The sequence below is a fragment of the Biomphalaria glabrata genome, chromosome 7, assembly GCF_947242115.1.
Source record: "Biomphalaria glabrata chromosome 7, xgBioGlab47.1, whole genome shotgun sequence".
Taxonomy (NCBI): domain Eukaryota; kingdom Metazoa; phylum Mollusca; class Gastropoda; family Planorbidae; genus Biomphalaria; species Biomphalaria glabrata.
The window spans coordinates 28,306,787-28,333,624 of record NC_074717.1 but is presented as its reverse complement, the minus strand read 5'-3'; the positions used below and the strand labels follow the sequence as shown (position 1 = coordinate 28,333,624).

Below are 26,838 nucleotides of genomic sequence, written 5' to 3'. Positions count from 1 at the left end.
TTACTAGGGAGCCTCCCGTGTTTGTTACTATTAATAGTGAATAGTTGTAAAAGTGGTATATTTTTACGAAAATAAAACTGCTTGCATAAGTGATTTAATAAAAATAGATTTTTCGCTTTCAGAAAAGAAAAAAGTAGCCGTTGCAACAGAACTTTGAATGTTCTAAAATATTATGATGTCGGATTTTCACTATCTTTTCTAGTGTTCGAGATCTAAACGGGACAGACGGACGGACAGACATTTCACACAAAACTAATAGCGTCTTTCCACCTTTAAAAATAAGATTAGCAATAGTTTATGTTTATAAAAAAATTAAACGTTTCTGATGATTTAATCCAAAAATGCGTCCCCCACGCAACCTCTAAACCACCTTTCTCCTTTTTTAATTGGTGTCCAGTACTCTAATTTTAGATACAGACTTATTTTGTATTCATTTTTGCAGAGCCACATTTTTCCATTCTAGAGATTACGCCTTTGGCGCGTGACTTCGAGTTGGGTATTTCTGTATAGAACTCAAAAAGCATGTACTTTCAGGCTTGATAGCGTCCACATGGTGCAGACAACATGTATGTTTGCACAGTCTCAGCAAATGAGATGCAGACCCGTGGAATCGAAGAGGAAAACAACGTAAAAATAATTCATTCATGCTCAAACCTTGGGTCAGAGCGTTTGAGAGCTAGCATCTAGCATCAAGGTGATAACATTGAGTGTCTATTTATACAGCCTACCTAGATCTAGGAGGTACACTTCGGCATCTATTTATATATCACTATCTTTTACCACGCCCCAAGAATTACATTTTAAATTTATAAAAAAAAAAATCTCAACTATTTCAGCATTATCTGTGGGGGGGGGGTATGTTACGCAACTGTTACAAAAATGTTACCGCTAGTGAAGAATGTCAAACAGTTACAGGTTGGCTGTGACGTCTTTAAGGGAGAGATTTCTTAACTCTCCGACTATTTCTCCATTTGAAATATCTTCTGCACATAACTCGCACAATCTGTCTCGTACTAGATAAAGAGTTGAATAGTGTATTTTAAGCACGTTTCTCGTCCCTCCATCCCAGACAGACATACCAACGACTTTTTTTTTTGAATGTTTAAGTTTCACTGTATAAAAATATATTTACAGATTTACTAGGTCAGTAAGGTTTCGACGTACTGACAAGGGACAGCAACTCTGTTCTATTTATCTTGTCTTTATAAATCCATTAAGATTATCAATGAGTAAAAATGACATTATTACCAATGTTTAAAAAATATTTGTTGAAATAAAGAGATGTATTTTCATCTTCGAAGTATGACCATTTATACAGTTTTTCCAAATGGTATCTGCAACAAGATCAATTCGAAACGTTTTCTTGTAGAAGACTTTTACCAGTCTCCACCAATACGATTCTGGCCATCTTTTACAGTAAGAAGAGTAGAATTTCTCCCAAAGCTCCGTACTATTCACTTTGATGACGTCTTTTCGTGACAAAAAAACAGGTTCGCTCCAAGACGTCTTCCTTATTTGTCTTTATTAAACAGACACTTTTTTATAACTACACTGCAGTGTACTTTGTAGTCTGTTGTAGAAATATATTTCTGCCGCCCAGAATGCATGGAATTGTTTCGATTGGATAACCGCTTATGTCGGGCCCTCTACCTAAGTGTGTGTGTGTGGAGATGTGAGTGTCTTTTTTTTTTCGCTTTGTGGGGGTATCACTCAATAGGATGACATTAATCGACAGTAGCGTAGCTAGGGTTGGGGGGTGAGAAGGGGGGAGAATTCGAAAATCACCCCTGGGCTCCTACTTGAAGCGGGCCCCCAAATGATTTTTTTTTTACATTAAATATTAAATATTACGCAAATTGCTGGGGCCCCCAAAGAGGTCTAGCCTCCCAGGGCCCCCAAATGAGGAAAAATTCCTAGCTACGCCCCTGTTCATAGATAAGTATATATGTATGCCTTAGTTCTAAAACTATAACAACCAAATGTCTGGAGTCTGGATTGTTTGCATAGTAATTCTATAATTTCAAGACTACTTCTACGTGTAATAGCTTACTGTATTAGCTAAGCTAAAGTCTATTATTAAAAACAAAACAACATCTGAAGGTTTTTAATTTTGCGGATGAAATCCAATTGTGAATTGCCTTTGTTTTCATTAACATTTTTTTCAAATAATTATTTTGTTTATTTCTTTAATGTGAAAATGTTTGAACTTTCCAAGATGTTGAGAATGTTTTAAAACCAAGTCTATTTCGTTTTCTCATAAACGAAGTGCAACTTAACAAAACTTAGCCAAATCACCTCATGTCAAATCGCTTATCGTTATTACCTAATTACTCGGTTTTACATTTTCTGATTCTGCTTGAAGGTAATGGAATTCAAAGGAAATATGTAGTCAAAACAGAACTCTGATCAAGCTCTACGCCATTCTGTTGGGTAATATCAGATCCTATTCATATTTTTCTGTTGGCTAGTATCACTTTAAATGGGCATCTTTCTGCTAGTTATTATTAAAATTGATCTTCTTTTCGGCTAGTTTGTCGAAATTTAGATTGACAAGTGGTGTCTAAGTTTACGCTAGAGCAGTGGTGTCCAAGCTTAGACTAGAGCAGTGGTGTAGAAGTTTAGACTAGAGCAGTGGTCAGTGGTGTCCAAGTTTAGGCTGAATGGTGGTGTCCAAGTTTATGCTAGAGCAGTGGTGTCCAAGTTTAGACTAAACAGTGGTGTCCAAGCTAATCTGGCAAGTGGTATCCAATTTTAGACTGACCAGTGGTGTCCAAGTTCAGACTAGATCAGTAATATCCAATTTTAGGCCGACCAGTGCCACCAGTGGTGTTCAACTTTATTCAACATTCGTGTCGCGGGCAACAGTATCACGTGCAACAAAATGGCGAGTCCTATGGAACCAAGTCTCAGCGGCGTCACTGTTAGCAGAAGCGTCTAATAGCAGATTTGCACAGTGGCATTGGTCGAATGTTGCCCGCATGCCATAGCCCTCTCCTTTTCTTCAAAAGTTCTGAATCCGCCCTTGATGGTAGTGGTATGTTGAACCTTAACTGTCTTGGTGCAAGTTCTCTTGGTCCACTATTATAGCGCATCCTCTTTGGCTTTCATCCCAATCTATGTATGACTCGGAAACACGAACTGGTTCAGTTATAGAGAATGAACTAAAGGTAACATTGATAAACTTACATCATGGCATTTTGATTGAAACAGAAGCTGTTCTATTATTTGCTCACAAAAGAAAAAAAAACACTTTAAAATTAGGCTAATTCAAAATTAACAGAATCAATGTGCCATTGTAAGATGACTGTATGAACTATTGGTCCACTCTTAACATCACGACCATCCTTTCAATTAAAACTTGCCACGGATCTCTAATTGAAAGAGCTACCTAAATGCATACATGTCACAAATGTAAAAAAAAACAACAACATTTTGTTGAAGGAGTATTTATTGAGATTATAACTTTTTGTTTAAAATAAAATTTAAAAGAAATAATTGGATGAGGTTAATTAGGTTTTATGAGTGTAGTTATGCCCAGATCAACGAGCGCAAATTTGAGTAGTTAAGGTTCATTGTGCCAAAGTTGAGAAAATGCCTAAACATCCAAAATCCCTCTCTACCCGGAAGAAATGAAAAAAATAGAAAGTTGAATAAACTTGAAATGGACCAGCTTTCACACAAAGTCCAAGAAAAAAGGATACCTATTACATACTAAAAATACAAACTCTCCAGACATGACCAACATACATTTCGTCTCAGAACCGGACACAGCAGAATAAGACCAAACAAGTTCCGGAAGCTAAAAATAGGGACTAGTGAGATTTGCCCTTGCGGAATATCACCAAAGAATGTCCTTCAAAGCTGCCCGAACAAGACACTGGCCTTAGGTCGTTTCGCGGACATTTGGTGGTCCGCATACCTCAGTTTGAGAACCACTGTTTTAAATCATTACGAAGGCTTTTAAATGCTAGAAGCTCTCGACATTAATCGGACGGAGGGGGGTTGTGTGCTGATTTAAAAACAAATACTTCAAATTTATTTTGTCTATATAAAATAAATAAACAGTCTGTGCTCAGTTTGTACTCATTTCTACTGTACAAGGTTTTGTTGTGTTTACCCAATGACTAGAATGACTTCATGAAGACCCACAAGTACAAGTAGAGTCTTTGAATCAAAGACATTCCGAGCTTAAATTCAGTGGGATTTAATGGTATGTAATAGCAATGCTTGCACCTGCAAATGTCATTTGAATAAATAATGCAAACCTGAAATTTTCAATGAATATGAAGTTGAGTTTCGTTGACAGATGTTTGAATTCAGACGTGTCTTGAGCAATGCTATAAATAAATCCGATGATTTGCTTGTGGATATATATAGAGAAGAACAGAGAAAGTAAAAGTTGCAAGCAGATTCAACGAATGAATAGCATGGAATGGAATATAATTTAGAATAGAGCTTTTTTGTCAGCGTAGAGTTATAGAACAGAATGAAGGCAACATACAAATAGATCTGTCTGGCATCAGTTACAAAATACAAGTAGATCTGTCTGGCATCAGTTACAAAATACAAGTAGATCTGTCTGGCATCAGTTACAAATACAAATAGATCTGTCTGGCATCAGTTACAAAATACAAGTAGATCTGTCTGGCATCAGTTACAAAATACAAGTAGATCTGTCTTGCATCAGTTTCAAAATACAAGTAGATCTGTCTGGCATCAGTTACAAAATACAAGTAGATCTGTCTGGCATCAGTTACAAATACAAGTAGATCTGTCTGGCATCAGTTACAAAATACAAGTAGATCTGTCTGGCATCAGTTACAAATACAAGTAGATCTGTCTGGCATCAGTTACAAATACAAGTAGATCTGTGTGGCATCAGTTACAAAATACAAGTAGATCTGTCTGGCATCAGTTACAAATACAAGTAGATCTGTCTGGCATCAGTTACAAAATACAAGTAGATCTGTCTGGCATCAGTTACAAATACAAGTAGATCTGTCTAGCATCAGTTTCAAAATACAAGTAGATCTGTCTGGCATCAGTTACAAAATACAAGTAGATCTGTCTGGCATCATTTACAAAATACAAGTAGATCTGTCTGGCATCAGTTACAAATACAAGTAGATCTGTCTGGCGTCAGTTACAAAATACAAATAAATCTATATGGCATCAGTTAAAACAACAAGATATTCTCGGTTATGAATTAGCTGAGAATAGATTTTTGTGAAATATAGGGTCTGGTTCCTTCGTCTGAAACGATAGCTCCGAGATATTTGAAACTTCTGACACTTCTGTTCTTTTTCGGCTATGATGTGCATGCCATATGCTTTGAAACTCTTGACAATGCACATCACCAAGTCAGATAACTCTTCCAGCTCATTTCTACATACGACGGTGCTCAAAATGTTCATGGACGACTAGATTTATTTATTGAACTCTGGACTGAATACACAGAAACATTCGAGTTGAATGCTGACAGCGCGTGTTAGAATAACGAAATTTAATTGTGAGATGATTATATTTTGACAAAATTATAACGGTTAAACCAGAGTTTTCACTGTGTAGCCAATTAGCTAGTATCTTTTTGTCCCAAAGATATACATGTAATGTTCTATTGCTAAGAAAATCGTTAGAGCCCTTTTCAAAATCCCTGTTCACCCAGTGTCCGTCCACCCATGAAGAGTTTGCTAATAAAAAGAATTGTAGAAATTTGGCTAATATTGCAAATTTTTATTTATATAACGAAAGTTGTTCGCTGCATCAGCTGACTCGAAGCTTGTGCAAGCTATTGGTTGTGTTTGCTGTCTTAAAACTTGCACAAACCCAATAAGAACAGTTTCTATTAAACGATGTATTATGAAAACTCTCTGAATATTTCAAATAAAAAAATGGTCCATCAGAAATGTTCCTTTTAGTTTTTGGTCCTAAATAATTCCCAATCATATTTTTTATTCTAACCTGTAAACATTTTCGTTGAAACCCTAAAGTGCTTCGCCATTTTATTTTTTACTATCGATGTCTCTATTTATATTATGTTTCATAAATGTATTTATGTTTATTTCTCTGTCCATTAAGGGGGTATATGTCTGTCTGCTCCTCACTCTGTCTTTTCTAGTCCATTCTTATCTCGCAATCTACGCCATGCAGTCCAAAGAGTTGTGCAATGCGTTCAGTCGACGACACAACGTGCACATAGTGCGACCAATCTCAACAGTGATTTGTGAAGTCATGTGGCTGGCTGCTTCTTGGCAGACGTCAGCTTCTCTCACCACACCCTCACACTGTCTGGCAGAGGAGGAGGAGGAGGTGGGGGATGGTTCTTTCGAGAGAGAAGGGGAGAATAGAAAACCATACGCAATGAAAAGAGAAAAACGCCGATGTTAGGCTGACTCTGTATAAAAGAAGTAGTAAAAGGAAAAAAAACTTGATAAAAAACTTAATAATTGGTTTTAATACTGACACTAAGTAGCATAGTCCGTTGTGTGTGTGTGAATGTGTGTGTCTGGGAGTGTGAGAATGTGTGTGTGTTAATGTGGCCGTGCATAGATAGTAAAGGAAGTCAAGTTTGTGAGTGGTTCTATGAGATAGTTGAAGGAAATGGAGTCTGAAAGTTTATTTGGCCTGAATAAAGGCAAGAACTCTTCACGAAGAAAACCGCTTTGTTTATAGCCTCGCTTTCAAGCTACGTTCACATCAAAAACTTCAATTAATTTTTACCTGTAAACAAAAATAGGTTCGAACAAAAGTGGCAACAGAAGAACAAGAAATACGTAGAAGAAATGGAACAATCTTGAACATCACTATGACTAGATTTGTGTGGCTATATCAAGCAGAGAGGGACCATCTTCATATCTTTAACACAGAGGGACTTATAAACAGCAGTGGTCAGTGGTCATCTTCCTACGTTAACATGAAGTTAATGTATTACATTTGCTCATGCCATCCATGCGCTAGTGACATGTACAGATTAAATAAAGCCTCACTATTGATGAGCGCATACATTTATAAATTGAAATGTTGAGCTAGAGTTTCAGTCTTATATTTGGATCGAAACTCAAAGGTTAAGCAGTTGGGCATAATCCTATTGTACGATTTAATTGGGTGGTGAATACATATCAATCTACTTATATGACAAATCCAATGAACCAAAAAATAATGTATGCTGGACAATTTTGTTGAAGTGAAGAAATAAATTTTTATTATTGAAATGAAAACAGCTTGATTCTCCAAGTAAAAATCATGAAATATTAAAAACACACTGTTAACATACAATATAAATTAATTTCAATAATAGATTCACCATAGAAAACTTAATATGAAGCTTGAAACGTATTGACGTTTCTCTTATAGTTTCCCATGTATGTATATTCTCTCTACAATTATATTCATCAAATTGACAGGAAAGAACCAAGAGCCCTGCTTATTTTCAACTCCCTTGGCTATTTTTAGTTCTATTGGAAAATTACTGTTGTTTTATTGTTTATACAATTAAAACAACCTTGACGGCAACACTTATTATTACGTGACACTAATTAATGAGTGAAATTGTTGTGATGAGTAGAGACTAGAGACACTAGAATTTCACGCTATACAAGCTTTCGGGAGCTCTCCACAAAGTTATCAGGTGTCTCCAAGCGTTCAAAATGTCAGCTTTCAATTGTCTGACTAGATAAATAACAACACGTGTTCGGCATGAGAAGTACAATGTCATTAAAGAACAGAGCCAAGATCTAAGCATTCTCTGATAGGTATTTTTGTGTCTCTATTGTTGCGATCTCCTGATAAATGTACAACTGTGTGAATATTGCGAGGAAGTTGAAAGGAGCTCAACAACTGAATGACTGGAGAGTCAGCTAGCAGACCTAGTCGCTAGTCAAAGAGCTAATGTCCATTGTGTGGATATATAACTTCACATAAGTGATTGACTCTTAGTATTATAAGGCTTTCTTTTTTTAAGCTTATATCAATTCAGTCTCTGTCTGTCTGGTAAAAAGTTTGTACATGTTATTTCTCCCAAACAAAATCTCGGATTAAGTTGAACTTTTGCACAATTATTTCTTGTACCTGACAACACAAGAATCAATAAATAATTAGTTTATTAACTATTGATAATTAATCATTTTGTTTGGTATTGTACAAAGGAAAGAAATTGTACTTGACAGATGTGGTGGTAAGTTGAAATAGTCCCCTTTTTACTTTGTGTACACAAATTCACGCAAATATCTTCTTCTTCTTCTTTCCCCGACCTCTCGTCACAACTGGCCCAGACAAGCTCAAAGCATGAAATGAAATAAAAACAATTGGTAAAATAGTACAAATCGCACAGATCTATTGTTGTTAGTCTAGAACTAGAACTATTACACATTTAATGACATGACTGATCCAAACTCACGGATACAGTTACACTCAATAGAAGTTTTGTTTTTAAAAAAATATTTTTTCTTATGTTTTTCTTGTTGTTTTTTTTTGTTCTTCAAGTTCTATGGTACTTTTTGTGCACTTTTTAGCTCTGCAGAATCAACTCTTCTAAGCACTTCCGTTTGTAGCACAAACTAATGTCACAATGGAAGAAGCACTCTGGCACTTCAAACTTAGAAACCAATGGGAAGCTAACTAGTGAAAAGTCAAGAAATTTATTCGAAGATTAACTTTTACGCATTGAGAGTTTGTTAAAATTATAGCTTAGTTCTTTTTGTTTACAACAGTGAAATTCAATTTAGAGTCCTTGACGACCTACTTTTTTGATAAGCTCATGCTAAGGTTTGAAATTTTTTCTTCTTTCCAGTTTGAGTTTGAGAACACTTCTCCACTTTTACACTAAAAGCAATCTCTACAATTTCATAGGCAGTCGTAAAAATGTTGCTTCTGTCTTTTGTACCTTCTAAGATATTTTTGCCTAATTTGTCTTAACACCATTCTTTAAAACAGTACACGTTGTGTGTGTGTGTGGAGATGGCCAGCTCGTTGGACTCTTCAAAAGGAATGTAATTAGCTCCATCAGTTTGAAGTGGGAGTTGAACGTGTCAAGCAATGCAAGCCTTTCAGCTAATTATGCTGGGATCATTGGTGTATGCTTGGAAACTTTTACAGTTCAGTCTGTTTTGGTTTTTGTTTGATTTGTTCTTGTTACTCTTGTTACATGTTTGTGTCAAGATGGACGCGGCGAAAGAACAGAATACTGTAATCTGCCTTCTGCCTTCTAGAATCGTTTTGTATTTTTTTTTAAACTATTTTTTTTTGTATTTAATTGATGTTTAAGATTCTCTTTTACTTTTTAAAGTTGTTTTTTTCTTATCGATAGCTATAAATAGAACAGAAGATGCATCTGATACTTACGAATTGAAACTTTGGCTAAAATAAATGTTTATATTAACAACAAAACATGTTTTCTTAAATTAAATTACCCTTTTTATTAGCAATACTCCCGGGGGGGGGGGCGATTGAGGAGCACCCGATTCGCTTCACTAAATAATGTGTGTGTGTGTGTGTTTAGTTGTATGTGTGTAGTAGTTTTTTTGTTTGTGTCTGTGTGTACTTGTGTTTGTGTGTATACACTTGTGTGTGGGGGGGTTAAGTACATAAAGGTCACGTCTTAAATGTATAATAACCTTTTCTCATCATTTATATATCAATAAATAAAAACTATCACAACAGTAAATCGAAGTACAATTCCAAGCTTGCACTTAATCAATTTGAATTGATCATTTACACACAAATGAATAAATAAATCGTACAGTCGTTTGCAAAGTAAACATGACACATGTATTTAGTTTCAATGCTTGACAACAATCTTGACAACTGTCTGGCTGAGAAAAAGACAGGAGGAACACCACAAGACTGTGAACGAAATCTGAGCTGGCTCGTTTATTTTGTAAGACCTGACTCACTGGCAGCAGTCATCTTTCAATGTGCAGTGGTGGCAACATGAAGGAAAAATCGTCCAAAGAAAAGCTAACTGGACAACGTAAAAGAATGGACCGGTCCCTCTCCTGATATCCTAACAGGAAACGCCACTGAAAAGATTTTAAGTACTCGAACTCCCACAACACCCCTACGTAGAAAGTCAAGGGACCCATTCGATGATATGATACTGTTGAAAAAAATAAACAAATGACACGTGACACGTTTGTCCAGGTTAATAAGTGAAATACCAATTGACATTACTTTCTTAAGTAAGTCAGCACGACATCATAACACATCATAACACATCATAACATCCTAACGTTTAACACATTTGAAAATATTATACAGAGCTAAATATATCAGGGACAATAACTCACTCCAATGACGCTAAAAATCTATTTGTATTGCACTACCTCCCCCTGCTCAAGGTTATAGGAGTTTAAAGTAAATAGAGTTTCCTTTCTAGGCTTTATATTGTCCAGAAGCCTCCAGAAGGAGAAAAACAGTCATTAGTTTCGTGTAGTCTGTCTGCCCGTTCGTCTGTTACACTTAGATTACCGAAAACATGCTCTTTTGTTTAGTAAATCTAAGCATTCACATAAGTAATTCATACATTCATGCTATTTAATAATCGATTTGTCCAGCTCTATATCTAGATGTAAAATAAAATTACAACAATTCTCAGACTGGGTGTATTCAGGTTTGTGACATGACCTCATGCACTATTGTCACAGTTCCTGCATTGGATGTGCTTGTGGGCAATCCTATTTTAAATATATATATATATTTTAATGGAGGAAGAAAGTGTTATGGTTATTGATAGTTTGTATCGGATTGCTTCCGCGTAGGAAATTTTAGTTTCCCCCAAAATGTGCACTAAGTTCTTGTTATTAAAAACCTATTTCTATACCACGTGACTGTAGACAGATTCATCTGGCCAAAATTTAAAGTCTTATTTTATCTTTACATTCGTAATGCCTATAAATGTGAAACGAAAATCTCTACTTTGACCTGCATTGCCCACCAAACATCGGACCCTAAGAGGCCTGCGTGGTATTGCTGTCTTTGTGGATCACGTGTCTGAATACATTTGGTGGGATAGATTAAAAAGTGAGTAAATTAATGAATGTGTCTCAATGAGACATGAATATCAGGTGCCACAGGCAATTGTCGACCAAAAAGATATCCAGTAGATTCATATTGTGATGTTTTAGGAAGGAAACAGTTGCAGACGACATTGACTCTCCCTTGTAACTCCTTCAAGCGACCATTTCATTGTATGACGTTAGGACACAATTAGCGTGAGCTCTTCTAGCAATGAGATATCCACTCGCTCATCCTACAGGGAAAGGAGAGGGGGTCATAGATAACATCGTAACACTTGAATCAGCTTCACCTGAACTTACCACAAACCACCTGAACTTACCACAAACCAACTGAACTTACCACAAACCATATGAACTTGCCACAAACCACCTGAACGTACCACAAACCACCTGAACTTATCACAAACCACCTGAACTTACCAAAAACCACCTGAACTTACCACAAACCATATGAACTTGCCACAAACCACCTGAACTTACCACAAACAATCTTAACTTTCACAAACCATCTGAACTTACCATAAACCACCTGAACTTACCACAAACCAACTTTTTAAAAATTACCCTTCACCCCTCCTATATCATTAAATCAATTTTTCTTACTTATTTTTTGTTTACTTTTACATTAAAAATTTCTTCGCAATTTCAACTTCTAGTTTTTGTATACCTCGAGTTCCTTCCCATAGACCTGTGCTGTGCGTAATGAAGTCAGCGTACTTTCTCTTCTTGAGTCAGCCGATAGATAACAATAGCTCTTCAAGATAGACAATATCTCGACACATGGAGTTTTAGTTTTTTGTCCATGACGTTTTTTTTAAAACTCTGTGTGTGTGTGTAAGAGGAAGATGTCTTTTGTAGGATAGATTTCACCTTGACCTTTGTGTCTTAAAAATGTCACGTATTTTATCCTACCTATATCTCTTCGAGTCCACCCTCTTCCCAGTTAATGATATATAGATACTGAAATAAATATTTATAGAAACAGTTTAATGATATATTGATACTGAGATAAATATTTATAGAAACAGTTTAATGATCTATAGATACTGAAAACAATATTTATAGAAACAGTTTAATGATATATTGAGATATATATTTATTCAAACAGTTTAACAATGATACTAAAATAAATATTTATTAAAACTGTTTAATATTTCTTTTTACTGAGTACCTATTTCAACATCTATTGGCAACCTCTTTTATTTTTTACCTATGAGCAAATACTTGTACTTTTTCCACAAGCGTGTTACGGGCTGAAGTCATACATCCATGGCGTACTGTGAGGTCAGATAGTACCGCTTTTCGGACGATATTTAACCCGCTTGTTGTAAAATGTTTCTAAAAGGTTTGACATGTTTCGTATGTTCCTTCAGAGTCGAAGATAATTTACTTACTAGTCCAAACTTCCCTCAGGACGACGGGGGATGGGAGCGGGCGGGTATGAACCCGGGACTATAGAGAAGTCCGAATGACAGTCTAGCGCGCATGTCGCACAACCAGGCAGCCGGCCATGACTGACTGAAAGCCTTGGACGAATAGTTGACACTTAGGCAGAATCATTGACATGGATGTTAACTATTGTTAACCACTTAGGCAGAACCATTGACATGGATGTTCACTATTGTCAACCACTTAGGCAGAACCATTGACATGGATGTTCACTATTGTCAACCACTTAGGCAGAACCATTGACATGGATGTTCACTATTGTCAACCACTTAGGCAGAACCATTGACATGGATGTTCACTATTGTCAACCACTTAGGCAGAACCATTGACATGGATGTTCACTATTGTTAACCACTTAGGCAGAACCATTGACATGGATGTTCACTATTGTTAACCACTTAGTTAAACAACAAACTATGATGTACCAGTGTATCACCACAGGCACACAAGCCTCAAGTTTAAATTATGTCTAGAAATAAATAAATATAAACTGATATCTATTTCTTAGCTGGGGTATAGATCTAGATATTGGACCACAGTGCTTTAGAAATAGATTTTCTCGGTAAACTGGTATCTATGTCCTAGCTGGGGTCTAGGTCTAGATATTGGACCAGAGTGCTTTGGAAATAGATTTTATCGGTAGATTTGATTTTGTTTTACACTCTATCTGTAAGGTACAATTTCGTTATTCTTGGATCAAGTTGAAACCTTGCAAAATTATTTGTATCGAAAAAAGGCAATAAATACTACCTATTCAGATGTGTGGCTGTAAACGTTGAGTTATTGCCCTATTTAACGTTTTGTACCAGTTTTTTCTCACAATTCCCAATCTCCGATAAAGTTTAACATTTGCATAATTCTGTATCCATAGTCGATGACAATGCATGAATCAATAAAAAAATAAGTTGATCAATTAGTGATAATTAATACATTTTGTTTTTTTTTTTTTATAGAAAAAGCGTATACCTGCAGTAATTAGATCTATAGTAAATATGGCGGAGATTTTTTAGATTTTTTCCATTAGATAAGCTTTTTTTTTTCAATTTTTTTTTGTTTAAATATTTTTGCTTGTTACATCATTTTATTTCTGTCTAGATGTGCTACCATTTAGCAAGACAAATAACTCCCTGTCTAAGAGAGTGTGTGAAAGTTTCGTATCAGTTATTAAACAGTTTGTCACAGTCAATGATTCACGAGCTCAAACATGTCAAATGCATCTTTCAAGAGTTAAACGCCTCGAGGCTCCTATCATTGATATCATTGTATGACACTAAATCACAGGCCCACAGTGCGGCCTACGCATGGTGTCCTACAAAGAAATATAAATAAAACCATCTTCAGAATGTAAATTCTTTACCCTATCAAGAGTCCCGCAAATGTTATCTCCCTCAAGTAGCGCCACAATAAATTCATTATTCATTAGGATACGGAAGGATGGCATCACATATAAGCAGCGGAGAAGTTTATCTTTTCATTTCTTTGTTTGTGTTTGCGTGTAGGTGCGTGTGTTGGTGTGTCGATATACAAATGCTATAGGATATTTCGTTCTCATGAATAGATCCAGATAATGGGCGAAACTTTTGTCAATATTTAAGGTTGAGAGATCATGCTAACCATTTTCAACTTCATTTAGAAATGGGGTAGTCACCTAGTATGTCTTCAAGTGTCAGGTAGTTCGTGTGTTAGAGTATCTGGGATGCATTAAAGTGTCAGGTAGTCAAGACGTTAAGAGCCAGGTAGTCCGTGTCCTAATGTGTCAGGTTGTCCGTGTCCTAATGTGTCAGGTTGTCCGTGTCCTTTGTCCGTGTCCTAATGTGTCAGGTTGTCCGTGTCCTAATGTGTCAGGTTGTCCGTGTCCTAATGTATCAGGTAGTCCGTGTCCTAATGTGTCAGGTAGTCCGTGTCCTAATGTGTCAGGTTGTCCGTGTCCTAATGTGTCAGGTTGTCCGTGTCCTAATGTGTCAGGTTGTCCGTGTCCTAATGTGTCAGGTTGTCCGTGTCCTAATGTATCAGGTTGTCCGTGTCCTAATGTGTCAGGTAGTCCGTGTCCTAATGTGTCAGGTTGTCCGTGTCCTAATGTGTCAGGTAGTCCGTGTCCTAATGTGTCAGGTTGTCCGTATCCTAATGTGTCAGGTTGTCCGTGTCCTGATGTGTCAGGTTGTCCGTGTCCTAATGTGTCAGGTTGTTCGTGTCCTAATGTGTCAGGTAGTCCGTGTCCTAATGTGTCAGGTTGTCCGTGTCCTAATGTGTCAGGTAGTCCGTGTCCTAATGTGTCAGGTAGTCCGTGTCCTAATGTGTCAGGTTGTCCATATGTGAAGGTGTCAGGTGAACAGAGAGCCCTTTTCAGCACCAGCTCTATGCAAGCGACCAGAAAGTTTGGATCCATATTAGGATAATGCACTGCTGCTGCTCTTGTTGCTCTGACTCTAAATAGCGAAGCTGGTGTGTGTCTTAGCAAGAATGTTGAGCAACAAGTCTTAGAAAGTCTTATGAAAGTTGTGTCCCTTTATGATTAGGGAAGTCGCTACCTGTAGTTGTAGATCACAAGAGTACTCGAGAAGCCAGTAAATTAAGTCGCTACCTGTAGTTGTAGATCACAAGAGTACTCGAGTAGCCAGTAAATTAAGTCGCTACCTGTAGTTGTAGATCACAAGAGTACTCGAGCAGCCAGTAAATTAAGTCGCTACCTGTAGTTGTAGATCACAAGAGTACTCGAGCAGCCAGTAAATTAAGTCGCTACCTGTAGTTCTAGATCACAAGAGTACTCGAGTAGCCAGTAAATTAAGTCGCTACCTGTAGTTCTAGATCACAAGAGTACTCGAGCAGCCAGTAAATTAAGTCGCTACCTGTAGTTGTAGATCACAAGAGTAGTCGAGCAGCCAGTGTATTAAGTCGCTACCTGTAGTTGTAGATCACAAGAGTACTCGAGCAGCCAGTGTATTAAGTCGCTACCTGTAGTTGTACATCACAAGAGTACTCGAGCAGCCAGTAAATTAAGTCGCTACCTGTAGTTGTAGATCACAAGAGTACTCGAGCAGCCAGTAAATTAAGTCGCTACCTGTAGTTGTACATCACAAGAGTACTCGAGCAGCCAGTAAATTAAGTCGCTACCTGTAGTTCTAGATCACAAGAGTACTCGAGCAGCCAGTGTATTAAGTCGCTACCTGTAGTTGTAGATCACAAGAGTAGTCGAGCAGCCAGTGTATTAAGTCGCTACCTGTAGTTGTAGATCACAAGAGTAGTCGAGCAGCCAGTAAATTAAGTCGCTACCTGTAGTTGTAGATCACAAGAGTACTCGAGCAGCCAGTGTATTAAGTCGCTACCTGTAGTTGTAGATCACAAGAGTAGTCGAGCAGCCAGTGTATTAAGTCGCTACCTGTAGTTGTAGATCACAAGAGTACTCAAGTAGCCAGTAAATTAAGTCGCTACCTGTAGTTGTAGATCACAAGAGTAGTCGAGCAGCCAGTAAATTAAGTCGCTACCTGTAGTTGTAGATCACAAGAGTACTCGAGCAGCCAGTAAATTAAGTCGCTACCTGTAGTTGTAGATCACAAGAGTACTCGAGCAGCCAGTAAATTAAGTCGCTACCTGTAGTTGTAGATCACAAGAGTACTCAAGTAGCCAGTAAATTAAGTCGCTACCTGTAGTTGTACATCACAAGAGTAGTCGAGCAGCCAGTAAATTAAGTCGCTACCTGTAGTTCTAGATCACAAGAGTACTCAAGTAGCCAGTAAATTAAGTCGCTACCTGTAGTTGTACATCACAAGAGTCGTCGAGCAGCCAGTGTATTAAGTCGCTACCTGTAGTTGTAGATCACAAGAGTACTCAAGCAGCCAGTAAATTAAGTCGCTACCTGTAGTTGTAGATCACAAGAGTAGTCGAGCAGCCAGTAAATTAAGTCGCTACCTGTAGTTCTAGATCACAAGAGTACTCGAGCAGCCAGTAAATTAAGTTGCTACCTGTAGTTGTACATCACAAGAGTAGTCGAGCAGCCAGTGTTTTAAGTCGCTACCTGTAGTTGTAGATCACAAGAGTACTCGAGTAGCCAGTAAATTAAGTCGCTACCTGTAGTTGTAGATCACAAGAGTACTCGAGTAGCCAGTAAATTAAGTCGCTACCTGTAGTTGTAGATCACAAGAGTACTCAAGTAGCCAGTAAATTAAGTCGCTACCTGTAGTTGTAGATCACAAGAGTACTCAAGTAGCCAGTAAATTAAGTCGCTACCTGTAGTTGTAGATCACAAGAGTACTCGAGCAGCCAGTAAATTAAGTCGCTACCTGTAGTTGTAGATCACAAGAGTACTCGAGTAGCCAGTAAATTAAGTCGCTACCTGTAGTTGTAGATCACAAGAGTACTCAAGTAGCCAGTAAATTAAGTCGCTACCTGTAGTTGTACATCACACGAGTAGTCGAGTAGCCAGTAAATTAAGTCGCTACCTGTAGTTGTACATCACAAGAGTACTCGAGCAGCCAGTAAATTAAGTCGCTACCTGTAGTTGTAGATCACAAGAGTAGTCGAGCAGCCAGTAAATTAAGTCGCTACCTGTAGTTGTAGATCACAAGAGTACTCGAGCAGCCAGTGTATTAAGTCGCTACCTGTAGTTGTAGATCACAAGAGTAGTCGAGCAGCCAGTGTATTAAGTCGCTACCTGTAGTTGTAGATCACAAGAGTACTCAAGTAGCCAGTAAATTAAGTCGCTACCTGTAGTTGTAGATCACAAGAGTAGTCGAGCAGCCAGTAAATTAAGTCGCTACCTGTAGTTGTAGATCACAAGAGTACTCGAGCAGCCAGTAAATTAAGTCGCTACCTGTAGTTGTAGATCACAAGAGTACTCAAGTAGCCAGTAAATTAAGTCGCTACCTGTAGTTGTAGATCACAAGAGTACTCGAGCAGCCAGTAAATTAAGTCGCTAACTGTAGTTGTAGATCACAAGAGTACTCAAGTAGCCAGTAAATTAAGTCGCTACCTGTAGTTGTAGATCACACGAGTAGTCGAGTAGTCAGTAAATTAAGTCGCTACCTGTAGTTGTAGATCACAAGAGTACTCAAGTAGCCAGTAAATTAAGTCGCTACCTGTAGTTGTACATCACACGAGTAGTCGAGTATCCAGTAAATTAAGTCGCTACCTGTAGTTGTAGATCACAAGAGTAGTCGAGCAGCCAGTGTATTAAGTCGCTACCTGTAGTTGTAGATCACAAGAGTACTCAAGTAGCCAGTAAATTAAGTCGCTACCTGTAGTTGTAGATCACAAGAGTACTCGAGCAGCCAGTAAATTAAGTCGCTACCTGTAGTTGTAGATCACAAGAGTACTCGAGTAGCCAGTAAATTAAGTCGCTACCTGTAGTTGTCGATCACAAGAGTACTCAAGTAGCTAGTAAATTAAGTCGCTACCTGTAGTTGTAGATCACAAGAGTACTCGAGTAGCCAGTAAATTAAGTCGCTACCTGTAGTTGTACATCACAAGAGTACTCGAGAAGCCAGTAAATTAAGTCGCTACCTGTAGTTGTAGATCACAAGATTACTCAAGTAGCCAGTGTATTAAGTTGCTACCTGTAGTTGTAGATCACAAGAGTAGTCGAGTAGCCAGTAAATTACGTCGTTACCTGTAGTTGTACATCACAAGAGTACTCTAGCAGCCAGTAAATTAAGTCGGTACCTGTAGTTGTAGATCACAAGAGTACTCGAGTAGCCAGTAAATTAAGTCGCTACCTGTAGTTGTAGATCACAAGAGTACTCGAGCAGCCAGTAAATTAAGTCGCTACCTGTAGTTGTAGATCACACGAGTAGTCGAGTAGCCAGTAAATTAAGTCGCTACCTGTAGTTCTAGATCACAAGAGTACTCAAGAAGCCAGTAAATTAAGTCGCTACCTGTAGTTGTAGATCACAAGAGTAGTCGAGCAGCCAGTAAATTAAGTCGCTACCTGTAGTTGTACATCACACGAGTAGTCGAGTAGCCAGTAAATTAAGTCGCTACCTGTAGTTGTACATCACAAGAGTACTCGAGCAGCCAGTAAATTAAGTCGCTACCTGTAGTTGTAGATCACAAGAGTAGTCGAGTAGCCAGTAAATTAAGTCGCTACCTGTAGTTGTACATCACAAGAGTACTCTAGCAGCCAGTAAATTAAGTCGCTACCTGTAGTTGTAGATCACAAGAGTACTCGAGCAGCCAGTAAATTAAGTCGCTACCTGTAGTTGTAGATCACAAGAGTACTCGAGCAGCCAGTAAATTAAGTCGCTACCTGTAGTTGTAGATCACAAGAGTAGTCGAGCAGCCAGTAAATTAAGTCGCTACCTGTAGTTGTAGATCACAAGAGTACTCAAGTAGCCAGTAAATTAAGTCGCTACCTGTAGTTGTACATCACACGAGTAGTCGAGTAGCCAGTAAATTAAGTCGCTACCTGTAGTTGTACATCACAAGAGTACTCGAGCAGCCAGTAAATTAAGTCGCTACCTGTAGTTGTACATCACAAGAGTAGTCGAGCAGCCAGTGTATTAAGTCGCTACCTGTAGTTGTACATCACAAGAGTTCTCGAGCAGCCAGTAAATTAAGTCGCTACCTGTAGTTGTAGATCACAAGAGTAGTCGAGCAGCCAGTGTATTAAGTCGCTACCTGTAGTTGTAGATCACAAGAGTACTCAAGTAGCCAGTAAATTAAGTCGCTACCTGTAGTTGTAGATCACAAGAGTAGTCGAGCAGCCAGTGTATTAAGTCGCTACCTGTAGTTGTAGATCACAAGAGTACTCGAGTAGCCAGTAAATTAAGTCGCTACCTGTAGTTGTAGATCACAAGAGTAGTCGAGCAGCCAGTGTATTAAGTCGCTACCTGTAGTTGTAGATCACAAGAGTACTCAAGCAGCCAGTAAATTAAGTCGCTACCTGTAGTTGTAGATCACAAGAGTAGTCGAGCAGCCAGTAAATTAAGTCGCTACCTGTAGTTCTAGATCACAAGAGTACTCGAGCAGCCAGTGTATTAAGTCGCTACCTGTAGTTGTAGATCACAAGAGTACTCGAGTAGCCAGTAAATTAAGTCGCTACCTGTAGTTGTAGATCACAAGAGTACTCGAGTAGCCAGTAAATTAAGTCGCTACCTGTAGTTGTAGATCACAAGAGTACTCAAGTAGCCAGTAAATTAAGTCGCTACCTGTAGTTGTAGATCACAAGAGTACTCAAGTAGCCAGTAAATTAAGTCGCTACCTGTAGTTGTAGATCACAAGAGTACTCGAGCAGCCAGTAAATTAAGTCGCTACCTGTAGTTGTAGATCACAAGAGTACTCGAGTAGCCAGTAAATTAAGTCGCTACCTGTAGTTGTCGATCACAAGAGTACTCAAGTAGCTAGTAAATTAAGTCGCTACCTGTAGTTGTAGATCACAAGAGTACTCGAGTAGCCAGTAAATTAAGTCGCTACCTGTAGTTGTACATCACAAGAGTACTCGAGAAGCTAGTAAATTAAGTCGCTACCTGTAGTTGTAGATCACAAGATTACTCAAGTAGCCAGTGTATTAAGTCGCTACCTGTAGTTGTAGATCACAAGAGTACTCGAGTAGCCAGTAAATTAAGTCGCTACCTGTAGTTGTACATCACAAGAGTACTCGAGCAGCCAGTAAATTAAGTCGCTACCTGTAGTTGTAGATCACACGAGTACTCAAGAAGCCAGTAAATTAAGTCGCTACCTGTAGTTGTAGATCACAAGAGTACTCGAGAAGCCAGTAAATTATGTCGCTACCTGTAGTTGTAGATCACAAGAGTACTCGAGCAGCCAGTACTTTATGAGCTGGCTTTGTCAATTAAATGTTTGCAGTTCCAAATTTTCTTGCCTAGATTTGCTAACCGGGCTTGCTCCTTTACATTTTTTAATTATTTTTTTTTACTTTACTTCAGGCCTACTTTACTTTACTGCTTCAGTCGTAGATCTACTAAACTATGGCAGACGTAGGCCTACTCTACTACCGCAGACGCAGGCCCACTTTACTACTACAGACGTATGCCTACTTTGCTGCTACAGACGTAGGCCTACTTTGTTACTGCAGACGTAGGCTCAGTTTACTACTACAGATGTAGACCCACTTACTACTATATATGTAGGCCTACTTTACTACTACAGATGTAGGCCTACTTTATTTACTGTAGACCTAGGCACGGGCCGACAGGGTGTCAAAATTGGTCCGAGCATTTCTATACAATCCGGCCCACAAATTGTATGTCATATGTCATATCATGGGCATCCAATCATACCTGTCCTCAAAAGTATTGTGTAAATTTGAATAATGTATTGAAAGTAGTTAGCTATTTGAATAATTTATTTGATGATTTTGATACTATCTAATAAGCGCTATTACTAAATGAATAAAGTATAACACTTGGAATGAGGAATCTCTTAATGTGAAAACATTTCTGCTACCTTATACATTAACATATACATGTGCTTGACATTCTCATCTGAAGATCCTCCATCAACGAACATTTTGTTTATGATTCAGTTTCATTCTTCACCATTTTCTTAGGCCTACGGACTTCAATGCACAAATACAACTCTTCATCCTCCAGTAGTTAACTTCCCATCTCACAAGGTCGTGGTGACGCTGTGGCCGAGTGATTAAGCTCCTGCGAACCTGGGGTCCTGGGTTTGAATATCGGTAAAGAATAGGATTTTAAATTTCGAGATTTTTAGGGCGCCTCTGATTCCACTCAACTCTAACAGGTACATGACTTAAGGAAAAGTAAAGGCGGTTGGTCATTGTGCTGGCCACACGGTAGTTAACTATTGGCAAAGAAACAGATGACCTTAACATCATCTGCCCTGTAACACTTAATTTGACTGCATCTCAGAGCTGGCTACATATGCTACAGAAGATTAAGTCCAAAATTGTTTGAAGATACTTGCATAACATTACGTTCATTAAAACAATGCTGTCAAGATTGTTTCATATGTTAGCAAAGCGTCTTTGTATTTCGACTTCAGCGTATTCATTTGTCGTTTTATGGCGGTGAACCTGTTCATTCATAAATACTGTCATCATAAGGTTGGTTAACATTTTTTATTTGCACAGGTTTCCAGCAATAGTTGCTTTAAATCTGATTTATTGTCTGCTCTTTCTTTTTCGATTATTTTGAATTTTGATTCTAATCAACGCTACACCGTTCAAGCTGACAGCCTATTTGTGATTTATGAAGGACTTCGTAGCGGAGCCAACTCGAGATCATGCGACACCAAACCAATAAGAATTTGCATGTAACCGGATATGTTATCTCTAGGACTTGGAACTCTGTTGTTGGTCCATGTATAGATTCATCCGAATAGATTCACACTAACGTCGGTCTCTATAAGAAATGAAGGCCTTAAGTTTCTTGTATTTCGTTTAGTCTGTTTAAGGAATTTACTTAAAAGTGCAAAGGATTTTTTTTCAAAATCACGACGCTCAAAGTGTTATAAAATCTTTAAACAATTTACTGGCACACTTGCGGCCCTTTTGGTGGCCGTACCGGCCCAATTGGGTACCGGCCAATTGGGTACCGGCCCACCGGGCATTTGCTCAAAAGCCTATATAGCCAGACCGCCCATGGACGTAGGCATACTTTACAACTGTGGACGTAGTAATACTTTACTAATGCGAACGTAGCAGGGGCGTAGAAAATATGATGCGGTAGTCCACATTTCTACGTATTTATTTTTTCAGAAGGTGCTCTTTTAACATGAGATACTAGAGAGAGAGAGGGGGGGGAGGGGTTAGATAAACAGACCCTCTCTTTATCCGAATCTAATCATGTGTTGAAGTCATCGATTATTCATGTTTTTATTTAAAAGAATGTTATAGAAAAAAAGTATTTTTGTTCATATTAATAAATCCAAACACTTTATATGTTAAATCTTTTACTTGTAAAAATGCATTATATATAAATCTAATTATAAGTGTTTTACCTGGCATTAAAATAGCTCAAAAAAATTTGATGTAAACACAGTTAATGTACTCATAACTTATATACATCTGTAATAATAACAGTAAGGCTTGTCTTTGAGTCCCATTGCCATAGTAAGTAAAGATTCCTCCCACTAAAAGACACCCGTAAATGTCTTGAGAAACACCAGCAGTTGAGAGACTCCAGAAACTGCAAAAGACTTCCGCAGTTGTGAGACTCACGCAGCTGAAAGATTCCTGCAACTATAAAACACCTGCAAATGTCTGAGAAATTCCTGCAATCAAGAGACTCCAGCAACTGTCTAAGAGACTCTCGCAATTGAGACTTCTGCAACTGTCTAAAAGACTCTCGCAATTGAGACTTCTGCAACTGTCTAAAAGACTCTCGCAATTGAGACTTCTGCAACTGTCTAAAAGACTCTCGCAATTGAGACTTCTGCAACTGTCTAAAAGACTCTCGCAATTGAGACTTCTGCAACTGTCTAAAAGACTCTCGCAATTGAGACTTCTGCAACTGTCTAAAAGACTCTCGCAATTGAGACTTCTGCAACTGTCTAAGAGACTCTCGCAATTGAAACAGAAAGACCTGCAACTAAGAGACTCGCAATTGAAACAGAAAGACTTCTGCAACTGTCTAAGAGACTCTCGCAATTGAAACAGAAAGACCTGCAACTAAGAGACTCGCAATTGAAACAGAAAGACCTGCAACTAAGAGACTCGCAATAGAAACAGAAAGACCTGCAACTAAGAGACTCTCGCAATTGAAATAGAGGAACTTCAGCAACTGGTAGCAATAAGGTCTACAACTTTTCTCAGCTCTCAACCTCCTTTAGTCTGTATCACTTCTACTGCCCCATTCTTCCTCCACTTCTGACAACGTGGTACTATTATTAATTGTACATTTCTTCGCTGTTATGTGTGTGTGTGTGTTTGTGTGTTGAGCCTGTGTCTTGCATACATTACTGAGACTTAAGTCTTCGTGTGGTAAATAGCTTTAAATGTAATTGTATATACATAAACCTAGACCTAGGTTTCTAGGTGGTAAAAAGTTTAAAGTGTATTTGTGACAGGTACAAAAAAACTTCTTGGCAGTGGTGCGAAATCAAAGGGAGGCCAAGACGACAAATCAATTAAAGAACACATGAAACGAATGAATGATCGTCTCCCCTGTGCCAAAATCTGTTGGCCAGGTTTTGATTTACGGTATTTCGTTTCGACGGCGGTTTTGGCTAATTACGAAAAGAGTGTTTTAAAAAAAAAAAAAAGAAAAACAAGAAATTTGAAGAAAGAATAGAGATTATTTGAAACCTGGCAACCAAAAGAAATGAATGAATCTGAAAATAGAATTTTTACTTAAAACAAAAAAGACCTAGTGACTTAACTGGAATTGTAAATAGTTGTAATAAAAAAAGGACATGCAATAATTTTCAGGATCATAATAATAATACTTCAAAGTATAAAGCGCCGCTAACTAACATAATGTAGGCTCAAGGTGCTATGAGATCATAACAGACAGAAACAGGCGTTACAAAGACCAACAAATCTAAAAAAAAGTTTTAAACAGTTAGGTCTTAATGTACTTCTTGAATGTAGTGAAGCATGTCGTTTGTCTGAGATCAATGGGGGAGTGAGTTTCAAACCTTTGGTCCATGCTCTGAAAAAGTCTGCAAACCGTAACTTTTGAGGGAGAATCGTGGCACGAATAGAAGCGTTGAGTCCTTGGAGCGCATAGACATATGGAGTGATCAGTTCTCTAAGGGTACCTATAACTGTAGCTGCATTGGTGACAAAGTGTGGCCACCTTTTGGTCGATTCTTCCATTCACAAGAAGCCAATGGAGTGTATGCAAGAGAGCAGTAGCATAATCCTGTCTTCGTACAGCGTTGTTCTGAATTCTCTAAAAATGAGCGATTTTGTCATCGGGTTTACCTTCTAGCACGGCATTGGATTAGTCATAGGGGGTAGGGGGAGCATGCTGCAGCTACCTTTTGTTTTGTTGACTCCGTTGTTAAATATGGTCAGATCTGGCCTAATATGTGCAGCTGCAGCTAGAGACCCTTTGTATTGCCTATGTATTTAAGAACAAGTCTATCCCAAGAAAAATACGGAACTCACACAAAGTTACATTAATAGGACCTCACACAAGCTTACATTAATAGGACCTCACACACAAGCTTACATTAATAGGACCTCACACAAGCTTACATTAATAGGACCTCACACAAACTTACATTAATAGGAACTCACACACAAGCTTACATTAATAGGACCTCACACAAGCTTACATTAATAAGACCTGACTTACAAGCTTACACCAATAGGACCTCACACAAGCTTACATTAATAGGACCTCACACAAGCTTACATTAATAGTACCTCACACAAGCTTTCACCAATAGGACCTCACACAAGCTTACATTAATAAGACCTCAGAATTTATGATCATTGAATGGCAACGTTCAACAGAATTGCGGGTTATATCTCATCTTGCATTCAAGTGTTCTACCGAAGACTCTAGAGTGAATGAATCTTGTATTTCGTCAGTGAAATGATGTAGTTTAAAATGTATTTTCAGTCATCAAATGTTGAGGGTGGAGAGCTTCGCATGCGTCATAGAGAACAAAAAAAAAAGTCTGAATCCCTGACTTTTCACTGAAGCCTCGTCACAGAGATGGTCTAAGCCTAATCACAGTCACTGGCTGTACTCGGCTTGCACAGCTTAAGTCTGAAGTGGTACAAGGCAAAATTTACTTCCGCTTTCCAGAACTGTTCAACTACAGAACTTTGCTTTGATTCTTTCAATTCATCCATCACATTTGAGACTGTTAAAGTGGCCAATACCTCCAGTGTTCTGTTCACCTGCCTGAATAATGCCAAAGCGCTTTCACAGTACCGTAAATCCCAGACAACTCTCTGCAAGACCTGAACATTAACGGTGCCCTCTCATTTCGTAATAATGATGCCTCTCTTTCCCCTCCCCATTTAACGGAGGGTGTGCTTAAAGCCTTACACTTTTTTACTGGGCTACTAAGTAAATGTCTATAATGCTTTTGATACGCGTTGTTTAGCGTGAAACTACTGTATTCATTCGTAGAGACCTCGTTGTCTGACAGCCAAAGTAGCGGTGTAAGATCTTCTTTCAAAAATAATTTTAAAAAATTCAATTACACTTAAAGAATAAAATAATCATGAATAATTTAGTAGTAAACTTCAAATAGAATGAAACATATTGAGCATTATGAAGGTCTAGTCAAACATCAACCTTTACAAACGAAATCACATACGCGCACTTGCCTAAAGAAATTAATTGTTTAAGAGAAGAGATATTCTGTCTCAACTATGTTCAATCTTTGCTAATGCTAAAGTTGTTTAGTGTGAGTGTGTGTGCTGGTATGTGCGGATGTATGCGCGCGCACTGTTGGAGGGACACTTTAAGACTTTATTGCCTTCTGCTTTTTTTCTCAAATTATGTTCTCGTCAAGTGTTTTAAGTACTTACAGGTTCTTTCATGTGGAACCAACCTGAGTAATTCCCTTCGACTTTGTAACATCGACAATGTTATTGAAGTCTGGTTTTAAAAGTTGTAAATGTGTTTTGTTTCTTTAGTTGTAAATGTGTTTTGTTTCTTTAGTTGTAAATGTGTTTTGTTACTTTAGTTGTAAATGTGTTTTGTTTCTTTAGTTGTAAATGTGTTTTGTTACTTTAGCTGTAAATGTGTTTTGTTACTTTAGCAGTAAATGTGTTTTGTTACTTTAGCTGTAAATGTGTTTTGTTACTTTAGCAGTAAATGTGTTTTGTTACTTTAGCTGTAAATGTGTTTTGTTACTTTAGTTGTCAATGTGTTTTGTTACTTTAGTTGTAAATGTGCTTTGTTACTTTAGCTGTAAATGTGTTTTGTTACTCTAGTTGAAAATGTGTTTTGTTACTTTAGTTGTAAATGTGTTTTGTTACTGTAGTTGTAAATGTGTTTTGTTACTCTAGTTTTAAATGTGTTTTGTTACTGTAGTTGTAATTGTGTTTTGTTACTGTAGTTGTAATTGTGTTTTGTTACTCTAGTTTTGATTGTGTTTTGTTACTGTAGTTGTAATTGTGTTTTGTTACTCTAGTTTAAATTGTGTTTTGTTACTGTAGTTGTAAATGTGTTTTGTTACTGTAGTTGTAAATGTGTTTTGTTACTCTAGTTTTAATTGTGTTTTTGTTTACTGTAGTTGTAAATGTGTTTTGTTACTGTAGTTGTAATTGTGTTTTGTTACTGTAGTTGTAATTGTGTTTTTATTACTGTAGTTGTAAATGTGTTTTGTTACTGTAGTTGTAAATGTGTTTTGTTACTGTAGTTGTAATTGTGTTTTGTTACTCTAGTTTTAATTGTGTTTTGTTACTCTAGTTTTAATTGTGTTTTGTTACTGTAGTTGTAAATATGTTTTGTTACTGTAGTTGTAAATATGTTTTGTTACTGTAGTTGTA

At 37.8% G+C, this 26,838-nt stretch overlaps 1 protein-coding gene across 1 annotated transcript in view; it reads left to right on the top strand.

Annotated features, from left to right (window-relative positions):
• LOC106058532 (sodium-dependent noradrenaline transporter-like) overlaps positions 1-26,838 on the top strand; it is a 131,311-nt gene that overhangs the window by 6,081 nt on the left and 98,392 nt on the right. The window lies entirely within an intron of this gene.